The following is a 13,906-nucleotide window of genomic DNA, read 5'->3' on the forward strand; positions in this document are numbered from 1 at the left end:
AAATATAAACAGTTAGTGAGGGAGGTGAAACAGCCAAGCAGAGACACAGAGGCAAACGCAGAGATGTGCGGACCTCATAGACTTAATGGATCAGCCGCCAACCTCTGGATTTTGCGATCCACATCTGCAGAGATCACTCACGGAAACGCCTGGTGCTCCTGATATGATTGTGTAAGGTCAAGATGTTACAAACCATAACTTCCTGATTTAACAAAGAGAAACTTTGGGATGGAGGTGCTGCAGAGTTCCCTGTATAGATTCCAACCACTGACTCCATACTGCAAGACTGGAGAGAGAGGGAAACTGTGCATCTGGAACAGCGGTGCACTAATTTGTCATTAGAAGTTTGAGAGAAGATTCAGAGGGCCACAAAGTCTAAAAATTGCTTCTTAATCTAATTATCTATCACTGTGCAAACACAAGTTGAATTCGGTACTGATATAGAGGGTTTTCACCGACGTCACGTTCTGGGCGCTAACCCGGATGCGCGGCCATATTGGAGGTACTCGATGTAAACAACTGAACGGACTGCAATGGAGACTTGTGCGCTTGGTATAGTTTAAGTGGGTTTAGCCATGTCAAAACAACAGAAAAGCTCACCAAAACGCGTCCAAGATGCAAATGCATATAGGGATGGTCTTGGATCACAAGAAAAGGCGCGATATTTCGAGAAATTACGCTTTATTGGTGGCGCAGATCCCTACGAGTGGGCTCCCTCTTCTCCCTCTTGGATCCATGACGACCCGGTGATTCTTCCTTCAGCTGCATCCCGATATAGTCAACTACCTGGTTTTCTCACCGAGCCCATACACAGCGAAAGACCTTAAATCCTACAAAGGTTTGGAGGCCTATAACCAGACGGTGTGTGGATGGGTGAGGGAGACGCAGTACCAAGTCATCACCAAAAATCATCGGTCAAATGGTCAAACAAATTTGATTCCATTTATTGTCATTTTATTCTCCCGTGCACCGAAAGTACTGAGCCCTAATTTCGTTGCATTATTGTACTGTATATGATTGTGCAATGACAATAAAGATATATCTATCTATCAACGTCCATTGTGTTGTTAAGGCCAAAATAAGTAATGCAATAACGTCCTAATCATCCTAACTTTAACTGTATGATGTAATTCCGACACTCAAGGTGTAGCCAAGTGACTGTCAATCTTTTTTTTAATTTTTAATTTCAAAGACCCGCAGTTTGCTATCTACACTGTGCACTATCTGAGTTAGTTTCATAGTGTTTTATTCGACCATGTACAATCTGACACACAAAAAACACACACTTTTGGAAGTCGGTAATATTCAAAATGTTTTTCTCGGTCTGACCTATTGGTACGTCCTAAAACACGGCAATAATTAACCATTTTTCTTGACGACGTTCGGGATCTACTATGTGTGTATGGTTTGTTGTGGTACGGAGTACCTCCAATATGGCGGCCTCCGGTCTGTTGACGCGCCGATGACGCGTCATGAAAACCCTCTATACATTCAAACCCCCAACTATAATTATGAAAATGTTATAAAATTATTCCATTAATTGAGATTCATACAGAATAGATGAGGGTATTTCTCTGCCCTAGACGCTACATATTAAGCGGCTACTGTTTTATGCAATAAGTGTTGGCATAAAATGTTGGCATTTTATGTTTCTGCAAACGAAAGATACGTTGAAATATCACGATTTCAGGTTTTGTGCAAACATGATGCAGACCGGGGGTTTTCGAGTTCGCTAGCTTATATTATTGGGCGACACCTTCTGTTTCATAACATTAACCATGACCTTTTCCAAACCCTAACCAAGTAGCTTTGGTGGTTAACGAGGCTAATGAAGCAAACATAGTGGTTACAGTAGCTAATGAGCTGATGTTAGCTTGCATTCGTGCATGTCCCAAAGTGGCTATAAGTCTAAGGGCTCTAGTTTCGCAGACCAGGCGAGGCGGGGGCGTAGCGCAGATGCGCTTCGCCAACTGGGTGTGGCCAGGCGGATTTTCCAAGTTTGGCACGCCGTTCTCGGTGGCGCAAGTACTCCACCGTCCCTCCTACCGGCGGAGAGGAGGAGAGAAGGCGTGGAGTGGGTTTGACACAGCCGATTCACATGTAACCAATCAGATGAGCCCCTGTCCTTGCCTTTAAAATGCGCTGCGTGAAGGCGTAATGAAAGTTTACACAGCTGACATGGAGGTCTATTGCCGCAGGCGGAGCGGAGCTCAGGAGACAGGCGCGGAGCGGAGACCGGCGAGCAGTGCGGACACGTCACCAAAACCTCACAGGCAGGCTTCCGGAATGTTAGACACATGAACAATGCAATAAATACCGAAAAAAACACTATTCAATGCTACGATCACAATCAGCACATACATATATCTCCATATCAACTGTCCCGTCACAACTGATGTCAGATCAAAGGAGATTGGCACCGTTTATGCTGATTGTGAGGTTTTGGTGATGTGCGCCAGTCAGCCAAACTTCCACTGCGCCAGCCCCGCTCCGCCTTGCGCTGAAAGTAGACGTGGTTTCAGACGGCGAGCTTTTGGCGCACCTCGGCGAAGCCTTTTGGCACGAAACTGTCACTGCGCCAAGCCGAATCTGTCGGCACCTCCCCCCGCTGCGCCGCCACTCCCATCTCGGCGAACCTCCGCCTGCGAAACTTGGACACTGTCCGCCTCTGCCGCTTCGCCGGTCGAAACTAGCTCTGCGCGGGGTTCGCCTCACTGCGCCACCCCGCGCTGCGCCGGGAAACTAGAGCCCTAAATGTTGATGTGAAATGCATTTTGGGTTTTCTTTTATTTTTGGTTTGCAGATACTTTTACATTTCTGCAAACCAACCAATGTCAACATTTTCACTCTGGCAAGTGGACTGAGTCAGCCATTAAGTCCTGGAGTATTACTCTCTCAGTGCAAGAGGGTGCCGGTTTACTATAATTACAGATATAGAAGAGCACATTGATCATGTACTGTAAATTAATTAGGAATTATCATGTTGCGGGGTGGATTTTATTGATCAGCGGGCTGCATCCAGCCCCCGGGCTGAACGCTCTGCTTGCCTGATCTAGAAGAAGAGGGAAAGGGGAAAAAACTGCAGCAATTACTGAAGGTTCGCATCTCAACGGCTTGGTATTAGCAGGGATTTCTGTCAGTCACCTCCGCTGTGTATTTTACGTACATGTCAAATTTGATGTCAAAATCCTTGATGATCTCCATATAAGGAGGGTTTAAGTAATAACACATATAGTAGTCACAGTACAATGCAGTAAAAATGTTCTAACCTCACGTCTAACTTGTGCACCCGTGGATTGGTTTCACTCCTCTATTTTTTTTTTTTTTTTTTAATTTCTCTCTCCCTTAGTTTGCCCTGTGGCAAAGTGCCATTCTCAAGGGTCACTGTGACGCGGCTCGCTGAAACCCTGAAGAGATGCATGATAAAAGATTAAGAGAAATCTCCTGCCTCTCCGAGCACAGCTGCTGGAATACGGCGGGGCAGAGCTGGTGGTGGATCCAGTCGCATTGTAATTACCGCTAATTACCTTGTCTAAAAACAGACACATATCACACATCCACAGCCAGGCAGATAGATCCATACTCTTACAGCATGTAATCATGCTGCAAACATCATAATAGGTTTCTGGTACGAAAACGTCATAATGATAGAGAGTACGATCAAATGTTTTGTTTTTTTTCTTTCTTTCTGTTCTTCTTTGTGTCTATTTTATTCCCCTTGAGCTTAGGGCCTTTGTAAGACTTGCGAGGCTTGTTTTGAATGGTGTGATTTGGTATTGAGGTGGCTACAATGAAAAATGATTGGTTCATCACTATGCGCATGTGTATGTGTGTGTGTGTGTGTGTGTGTGTGTATTGGAGGCGGGGTGGGGTTAAAATAGCTTAACTGGAATATCGAACAAAAATAAATGTGCACTCTCCTCCTTTTTCTTGGTCTCTCTCCCACAAATACACACACTCGTGCAGACACTGTGAGAAACACACACTACCATTCAAACACACTTATATACACACACGCAAGCACATTCTCCCACAAGCTCTGATAAATCAACATATTTGCACATAATAATACAATTCAGCTTTTCGCTGCATTAGAAGTTCCTCCAGGCCGTGATTGTGACTGCTGCCGCTGTTTAAGTTATTTACCATGAAAGCTGCAACACGTGATGTGGTGACATTAGAGCAGCTGTGTTGTGTGGTAGAATGGAAATACAAATAAATACACACACTTTAATATTTTGCCCACAGATTGATACAGACATAGTGTGTAAGCAAACAGACGTGCATGTATGTTGGCACACACCTGCACAAGCATATAAACGCATAGGTGCAGAGCAAAACACACTTTGACTGGCTCACACACATGCATGAACATACACACTCTCTCATAGACTCAAGTGCACACACAGCCCTTCCTTCACACACACACACACACACACACACACACACACACACACACACACACACACACACACACACACAGATAAATGCATGTTCACACGTGTACTCAAACTCACACACACACACACGTACATTCGCACACTCACACACCTTCTGAGTGGAATCAAACCAAGGAAATCAAACCTGAGTCTTGACGTCATCTTTACCTGGGGCTGTTGCCCTGGCAACCTTTTCTTTGAGGAGGAAAATTCCTGCCAGGGAACCCGAAACAGGGTGGAAAATCACTTGCAGCAAAATCAATGGAGCATCTATGGAGCTGCATTAAAATGACAACATTACACACAACAAAACATTTCTGTTTTGGAATGTGTAAAATTAGTGCTGTGAATTAGTGAGTAAAGTGGCAGCCTGGCTGCTCAGCAGGCTAGAGAGCACATCTTGTGAAAAGCCTCGAAATCCCAATTTTGGGGATTTTCATGTTTTCGCTGTAATTGAAGGATTCCATGCTCCTGCAGTACATGGGCTGAGAAAATTCTACGAACCTTATGAAAGGGCTTATGCAGCCCTTTCAAACCGCATTGGGTAAACTCAAAAAGGCAGTGGCCACCAAGCTAAAAACAAGGCTGCTTCCCTGAGTCCCTGAAAAGCTGCCATGAAGATGTGACTTTTTCACATGAGAGTAATAATATATGCTCAGAACTTCAGTGGTTTAGAGCAGTGCACTCCACACCTGAGAGACCACCTGTCAGTCACACAGTGTGGGTGGGACTGTGGCGTCTTTCCTGTAGGTTCCTGTAGGTGGCACTCTTTTGTTTGTCTTTTCAGCCACTATGGCTATCACTGCTCATGCTAACTACCCACTTCTTCCTCTAGTTATGCCAAGCAAAACAGATTTCTGCTCTCCATTGTATGGGTCACCATCACTTTGTTAGTGCTTTCACGGTAAGAGACTCAATTTAGACATCATTTTGCTGTGTCATATAGCTGCTCTCAGTTCATAGTCTAAAAAGTTGAATGCAAAGTCCTTTATTTTCCTTAATCAAGGGACAAACACTTGTCCCTTGTGAGTTATGACTCTTTGACAGGAACTGGCTGTTCCTTTCAAATAGCCATCCAAACGACCGGTTCTTCTGAGTGAATGATTTGCAAATATTGCATTCTTTATCATTACCTTCACTGCTGAAGTGTATCCAAATGCTGCAGCATTTTTGAGTTTCATTCATTTTCTTTCTTTTTTCACATGTTGTCTATCTTTGAGGCTGACTGTGTTATCCCACCCAGATTGCAGTAGTACCTGCCCCTAACTTGTTTCCATTATTATGTTAGTTGCTTTAAGTTTGTTTTACTGTAGCCATTAAAAAGGTTTGCATTCAATTAGTGATATGTGGCCAGATTAACATGTGTGTAATAATGTGAGACATTAGTTTGTTTAAGCCATTTGTATGAATCTGTAAACTGACAACTCTTTTAATACCCATTCCAATTTACAAACAGTAAATAACTGCAGAGACTGGAATTTTAACCCCAAAACAATCACAGCCACCATTCTGCTTCACACATCATTCTGTTCATTGCAGCTGTAGGCCTTTTTTTTTTTTTTTTTTTTACAGCGTTTTAAACTGGCCAGGCAACGCTTCAGGCACTGCCTCTGGGAAACCTGCTGGAAAGAAGGAGATGACCCACGCAATCGTTGCACTTGTTGCAGTCAATCGACTGCATCCATCTCCTGAACCCTGATGATTTTCCCCTTGTAAACTGTATGAACTTGGAAGCTGCGTGGACCAACCTCCTGACTTATAGCCAACCAGCTTGGTGTGCACAAAAGCAATAAAGCTAGTGTAGTTTTGCAAAAATGTTATTATATTGGTTATACTGGTCCAGCATACTGCCCTCACATGGCTGCAGGGATTCCCACAAGCAGCTGTGCATGTTTAGTGGTTAAGAATCAACCCTTTATCTAACCCAGTATACACTCCACCTTCTTCGCATTAATGCTTTATTAATTCAAATTGCATTTTTCTGTGCATGTAAATGTGACTAGTTGTAAAATGTTTTTCAATGTGAAACAGGCAAACATATAATAACACAACATGATCACAGTGTGATTTTGGAGGGCCTGTGTGTGCGTGTGCCAGCTGAAGCCATGAAAATAACATAGATCATCTCTGTCTGTGCTAAGAGCTGGTCAGAGGAGGTGGAGACACAGGCGGATTTTTGAACACCAAAATTGCATGAGGCCAACTTATTTGTGTCAACACTCCCCTCTCGCGCACCCCCTGCCCATCGGAGCTAGCAGTGTCATGGTGAGCTGCAAAATTACCAAAGAGGTGCAGGTGGGAGGAAATCTGTTTGCACCCAATGAAACTGCCACTTTTCCAAAGTTACTGCGCTTGATACCATCTGATAAAACAGACACACCATACAACATATGAGGAGTTTCACTGTAAAATAAGACGTCCATCACCTGGAAAACTTGCTGGCATGAAAGTAGCGCACACCGTGGATTGCTGTTAAGGCGGTGAGTCTCGGATCTGATGCAATTATTTGCGATTTTAAAACATTAAACTCAGGTCAGTGTAAATTTTGTTTGCTATAACTATGAAATATAAAAGTATCCATCAACGCTTTTCCAGGATGAAAATACAACGAAAACTAAACAAAACTGTGACTAAATGTGATGACATTTTCATGAACAAATAAAGAGACAAAAATGCCAGAAATAGACAAATGAACTCACAGCTCCTCAGTTTGGAAGGGGACAGACTTGGGAAAACATTACTTTTGATATTACATACAATATCAAGAATCAAAACAAAAGCTACAATCCACAATATGTAATGAGGAATATAGAACCCTCTATTTAAGGTCGCTAACAAATAATTTAATGAGGAATTTACTGAAAAGAAATGTGGGAAAATTAAGTAAATGAAATAGAATTAGATTATAATATTAATGTTTCAGGTAGCACAACTTAAAAAATGAATAGATATCTGGGTTTGTCATAAAAAAACAAACATGATTAATCCTCAAATCATATTTGTTTGCATTGTAGGCCTGCTCCTGTAATTTGCTCTGTGTGGACATTAGTTAGCTTTAGTTAGTACTGGAAAAATCCTTTTCGGTGACTCATCACATGTTGTACCTCTCATCAGCTGTTGTTTTGTGGTGGCCACTTTGTGATCCCTGCCATCTGGCCAGGATGATAAATCGCCTCAGTCATATTTTCCCAGAGTGCCTGCTTTATACGCCGAGTATACAAAATGTGACCGCCACCTGCTCTTTCCATGAAATAGTCTGACCCAGTGAACTCGTGTGAAAGCTTCAGGCCCTTTATTTCATCTAGTGAACACACTTTAGTGCGAACGGGAGATGCGGAAGAACAGGAGGAGTGCTGCTTCCCTGCTCTTTCCCATCTGTTTTCTTTATCTTCTCCGCTGCCATTATCGCCGCATCACATCCAGATCTTCTTGATAGCGAGTTCAACAGAGAAAACGAGAGTAATAGTGTGATGAAAGAGAAGAGAAAGAGCGCAAGAGAGGCGGCAGTTACCTGTCTGTGCCTCGCTCTGACGGATGGCCTTGCCTGCAGCCCTACCTCTTTTAACACGCTGCTTCAAAGAGGCGGCGTCTCGCGATAAACACACACAGCTCACCCCCACACACCCGAGCCTTTTGAATTTTTAGAGCTACTACTCCTTTTGTCTGTTTTGATGTGTTTATGTCTACTGAATACAGTCTTGTAGAAAGCCAACTCAGCTCTTTTCCCCTTTTATGTGCACACACACACACGCGCACACACACACACACACACACAGCATCAACCTGTCTTCGGTGTTGTGCCTGCACCTTTCTTTTATACCATGACATCCTGAAGTAATACGACAGCCTCGGTAGAGCAGAGTGCCTCTACCTTAATATTCATCACACCCTGAGCTGCACACCAGGCAGCATCGAGTCCTTTCACCGTAAAAGCTGGATTTTTGCATCAGTAGTAAGCCCAGAATTATTGTCAGCAGTGCTTTTTTTTCCATGACGCCGTTTCTCTTTTCTTACCATTGTGCCTGTAGCTGCTACTAAACCTGCTGTACACTTCTCGCTCACAGCACGGTGAGCGTACACACATTTTTAGTGCGTGGAGGTCCCTGTGGGAATGAAAAACCCTAACCCTGGCATAGCTGGTGATATTCTGTACTTGTTGAGTAGAAAGAAAGAGAGAAAGAAAGAGTGAAAGAAAGAAATCACGATCTCTCTTTCCTCCCCTCTGTGGTTCGGCAGTGAGGGAAAGTCTACACAACAGATGGCTGTGTTTGCCTCTTCTCAGTTTCCACCCAAAGCATGAGCCCTGTTTGTGCTCGGGTATGTGTATGGGTGTGTGTGTGTGAGTGTGTGTGTGTGTGTGTGGCAGTGATGGGGGGGTGGATGCTGGGAAAAAGAGGTGGCATCGCATCCCATGAGGTACTGTGGCAAGGCGTTGTGGGCTGTGGTGTGGGGCCCTCCTTCCAGTCTGTCTGTCTAGCGCCCCACCTGCCTTGTCCAAGCGTCCATCTGCCCACATCCCATAAGCCCTCTCCATCCAGTGCCACGCTAAAACAATACATGACAGTGTGCTTTTCAGCAATAATCTGCAACACTGGAAGACAAAGAAATCTTTCTGTTACTTTCTATCGCCAGCTGCTATAATACAGCAGTGCTTCAGCTCATGTCCAGTTCATGAAAGCTTTTGAACACTCGGTGTCTGCTAGCTCTTTTCCACTGTTGCAGGGGAAGCGATGAATATTGTCCTGCCAGTTTGTTTGGAATAAACTGAGGAAGAACTGGGTGGTTAGCAGGAGCACTGAGGAGTAGTTGCTATGGTGCAACAAACAGAGAAATGAGTGCCACCTACACTCTCAATGTGAAGGGTGCTCACAGGTTCTTTGGAGGCTTTGAGGGTTCCAGGTAGAACTTTGGAGGTTGAAGAATTTGATTTAAAGTGATTCCGATTGATTTAAAGTTTGGATTGATACCTATAAAGTGGTATTTGCTGTTCCACGTGATTATAATTCATCCGCCAAGTCTGGTCCATTAAGTTCTGTTGCAAGAACGTGAGCTTCACCGGGAATGCACTGCTCCAAAATGAACGAAGTAGATAGAGACCGGAAAATGATGCAATTTTGAGCGGCAAGACAATGCAGGAAAATTGCTATAGCACTGCCACTGTGTCACCACTCATTGGCGCTCTGATCCCATATTTGGCCATATTCAGGTGACACTGGCCCTTCCTACCAGTCTTCAGTTGCAGAAAAACAGAAAACATGCTTGTGTGTTTAATTTTTGTTAAATCAAGTAGGAAAATTGTGATTTCTGTGCTTTCCGTATCACCACATACAGCCTGAAAAGTCCACAGCCACTGTTTTGAACTCTGCACCTCCAAGGTACAAGTATACTGTCATCTTAGTTTTTAAATGTAGATAAGTATATCTACACTGCACTTCAGCAAATGGTGATAAGACTGAGCAGTTGCAAAGGGCAAAGTTCCTTGCTCAAAAGGGCCGACTGACTGTCAGTAATGTTATGGGCAGTAGACACTGGACTCCGCCATCGGCACGGTGCTTGGGCAAGCCTGGATCTCTCCACTCTCTGTGGTGGATGGGGCAATTGGTTGTGTTGTGTCTCACCACTTTCTTGGCTGGTTTTATTATTCAAGCAGCAGGCTCCTGGCTTGGCTGCAACATTTTGTCCAAGTGGTCTCAATGTGGAAATTCCTCCCATCTGGGGGCCTGTTGCTTGCAAAACATACTGCGTTCATGTCATACGGGAAAGATGGTACATACAAGCATCCCGCTTGTAAATACTGTCTAAGTAAGCTTTTACCAAGTAATTACTAGTCAAGCCAGTGATATATGCAGAGATGTTCTAGTCCACTCATCCAATTGATTGTAAGGATAGGAAAGAAGGAGAAAGAGATGTAAAAGCATCATATGAATTGGGATTTGAACCAATAATGTCACAATAGACTGTGGTATCACACAAACAACGGCTTTATACCACTCAGCTTCCAAGGAGAAGCAGTTTGTGTACTCTAATAAAGACGCATCACAAAACATTTATGAAGCTCACCTTTCCTCACTGCAGACATAGTGTTTTGAAGTTCCACAACAAAAACCACCGGAGAACATACAGTTACTCAATAAACATGGACATGATAAAACTTAAACACCACATGTGGACAAGATGGGTGTTACGGACAATATTCTAGGGTACAACCCTTCCAAAAGTCTTCTTGGCTTAAGCATTCTATAGATGAAAGTAATAGTCATGCTGAAAATGGATATGCCAGTCACGATGCCAGGGACAGTAAATCCAATGAACTGAAAATTAAACAAACCACTGAAAAACTTACTGAGAGCCTCGGGAGCAGAATTCTTTGCCCAGAAGAGTTCTTTGTGAGCTCGATGAAGGTCCTTACTGAGCATTTCTATGGCAGTTTTAACCTTCTTCTCCATAAATGTATAGAAAACTACTTTTAAGTCTGAGCTTTCTGTCCTCAAGGAGCCAAAGAACCCTGGTGATTAACAACCGATCGCTCTTATTGATTAAGTATTGTAAACAAAAGCTCATTCTAACTTAGCCAATAGAGTACATTGTTGGAGTGAATTCTGATGGAGAGAAAAGGATTCTTTACAACACATTGCATTCCCGAATACTGTCAGACTGATTCTTCAAATCAATGACTGTCTGGAGCACATTCTTAGAAATGAGTTAAAAAGCTTTAATAGACTTCAGTGTTGGACAAATATTTAAAGATGATGTTTTCATTAGTTGAATTTGACGTAGCCACCTGTGCTGGCTCAAAGAAACGTTTGCATGAATCTGTGTTTTACTTTTGGTGAAGGTAACTTTCAGCCAAAGGACGGATCTACTTTGGAAGAAATATCTCTTCCAAGTCAAACATCTGCAGTAATGTGGAGACAACAAAGTCTGGGAACCACTTCTTTCTGATATTTTAAAATTGAAACTTGGGGCATGATGACACTCAAAACCATTCCTCCTTTAACAATTTCCCCACAGGGATCAGTAAAGCATTTCTGACTCCGATATCTTAAGCAAGGGCCAATAATGGAGGCATTTGTCACCATAACTCCTGATAATCAATCATCATTTGCCATTAACAGGATCTATCTGAACATATTGATGAAGATTGTGTGTAAGATGGCTACCCAAGCAAAAGCTGCAAGGAGTGTCTTAAAATACTGACAGCTGCCAGGGATTAGTGGCTCTAAATGATGATATACCATTGTGCTGTTATAGTTTTTGACATGTTTTTGTATATCTGGTTCACAAATGGATGTTGATCTAAATATGGAATATATTGAAGGTTGTTTTGATATTTGCCTTTCAGGTGAAGCCTTCTCTGCAGATGATGCTTAAATCCATCCTCCAAGAAGGTCCAACACAGTTGTCGATGGCTGATCATATAATTGGAAGCAGAGAACATGCAATACCAGATACTTCAAATGGAAAAGTCTTGGATAGTCTTGGATAATAGGGGCCTTGACATTTTTCATGTCATCGCGCATGGATTTTCCATGTATCTCATTTATCAATTAAAATGTCTAAAAAAACTGCATGAAATGAGTTTCTGATTGTGGATTGACTCAACTTGCTGTAATGTAACAAAATCAGTTCTATCAGATCTAACAGGTGTGATTCAATGAGGTCAAATCTATATAGGAATGATTTTATCATAAATTTATGTATAAACCACCCAATTTGTTGTGATGAAGGGAGAGGAAGCGAGAGGATAGAGAAATGTGACTGAAGAGTTCAAGGCAAAATTTATACTGTGCAGTAAATTCATAGTGAAAAAGTATATTAGTCAGCTGCACTACACAGCTCCCAACTTATGTGCGTGTTTGTAAAACCAGATATTGAATATCTAAAGAACCATACAGATAAAATTCTACAAAGAACTGATGTGGGTTATATAAAGGAGAACTGATAAACTGTTCTCCCTGGAAGATCCTGGTTTGGAATCTATAAAGAACCATGTAGCTGCACGTCTGTACACAACATAGAAATTAAAAAGAAGTTCTATGAAGACTTAATATGGGCTCTGTAAAAAAAACAGCTAGCTGCAATTCTATGAGGACCCAAACTGTTCAGTTTCAGTTCTACCAAAAAACAAGTTTTGATCTCATCCCCATCCCGTTCAAGGATGGTTCAATCTATACTAAAGGCACTCATGAAAAAATCCAGTCTTCCGGGCAAGTCCTGGCAGTGTAATCTCATTTGTGAAAAAGCACTCAGCACAAATCAAACAACCAATCACATCATCCTGTGTGCACGCATGTGCACCGCTACTGTGTATGCTCACTTCCCCTCCCCCCAAAGGACACCTACTCTGTATTCCAATAGCCATACTACCATACTATTCAGTAGGCAAAAAAAAAGAATGACTATGTCCCAATACATAGTATGTCAGATGCAGTACGCCAAAAGTACCAGGATGTTCTACTACATCCAGTCAGATTTCGCAGTATGCATGTCAGCATTCTCCTCTGGCCATTCTGACCCACAATCCTTTGCGCAGCAGACATTACGTCACACTGACTGAGTTGCATGTACAAGCCAAGCCCACATACGGAAGACAACACACACACATATCCCACTCACCTCGCTCAGTGGCAGCAGCAGCGACAGGAAGACAGAAGATCAGAAATATGACAGACGACAGCGCAGTATGAAACAGCACTGGCATTTTAACAACAACATTCAAATGTGGAGCTACGGACGGCGGCGGAAGTGAGCAAGAGGGTCGGACTTCAGGGACGATGTATGTAGTGTATCCCAATAGTATGCATACGCATGCATACTGCATACTACTCTACATACTTTGTAAGGGCAGCTGCAGTACATACTAAAAGTAAAAAATAGAAGTATGCAATTTGGAACGCAGGGCTAGACTAGCTTAGCTACAGTAAATTGCTTCCTGTATTGTTTCCTGTAGCTACAGCTCACCAGGTTCTACTTCCTCACTGCATCGGCATCGGTGCCACACACACTCATGCATGTGGATACGATTGACCTAGACGAGGTACTGAATCTCAGGTGGGTGCTGTTTGAGCTGTTTTGAGTTCAAATTTTTGACAAAAGTCTGCCTACTCTGAAAAGGTACCTACATGAACTGTAATGTCACTGGCACAGAGTTGACTTACACGTACCTGTGCTGCAAGCAGTGACCAGCTGAATGACTCAAGGCAGTCTGTGACGCCCGGGACACTGCTGGATAAAATCTCTAGTGTTGTGTGCTGCAATCTTTCGCAGGGATTTCAGAAAAAGAGGCTTTTCTCTAGTTTGACTCTAGTTTGTATGTGGAGTGATACAGTGCTTTGGGAAAAATGCAACTTTACAATAGACAGATGGATAGATAGCATACATTGATATAAATATAGACAGATATAACTGATTTCACCCACTTCAGACTTTTCTGTGTAATCTCCATGTACTCCGCACTGGCCTGAGTG

General features: G+C 42.9%; 1 long non-coding RNA gene across 1 annotated transcript in view; it reads right to left on the bottom strand.

Annotated features, from left to right (window-relative positions):
• LOC115362273 (uncharacterized) overlaps window positions 1–13,906 on the bottom strand; it is a 113,084-nt gene that overhangs the window by 14,370 nt on the left and 84,808 nt on the right. The window lies entirely within an intron of this gene.

This window comes from Myripristis murdjan, chromosome 7 (genome assembly GCF_902150065.1).
Source record: "Myripristis murdjan chromosome 7, fMyrMur1.1, whole genome shotgun sequence".
Classification (NCBI taxonomy): domain Eukaryota; kingdom Metazoa; phylum Chordata; class Actinopteri; order Holocentriformes; family Holocentridae; genus Myripristis; species Myripristis murdjan.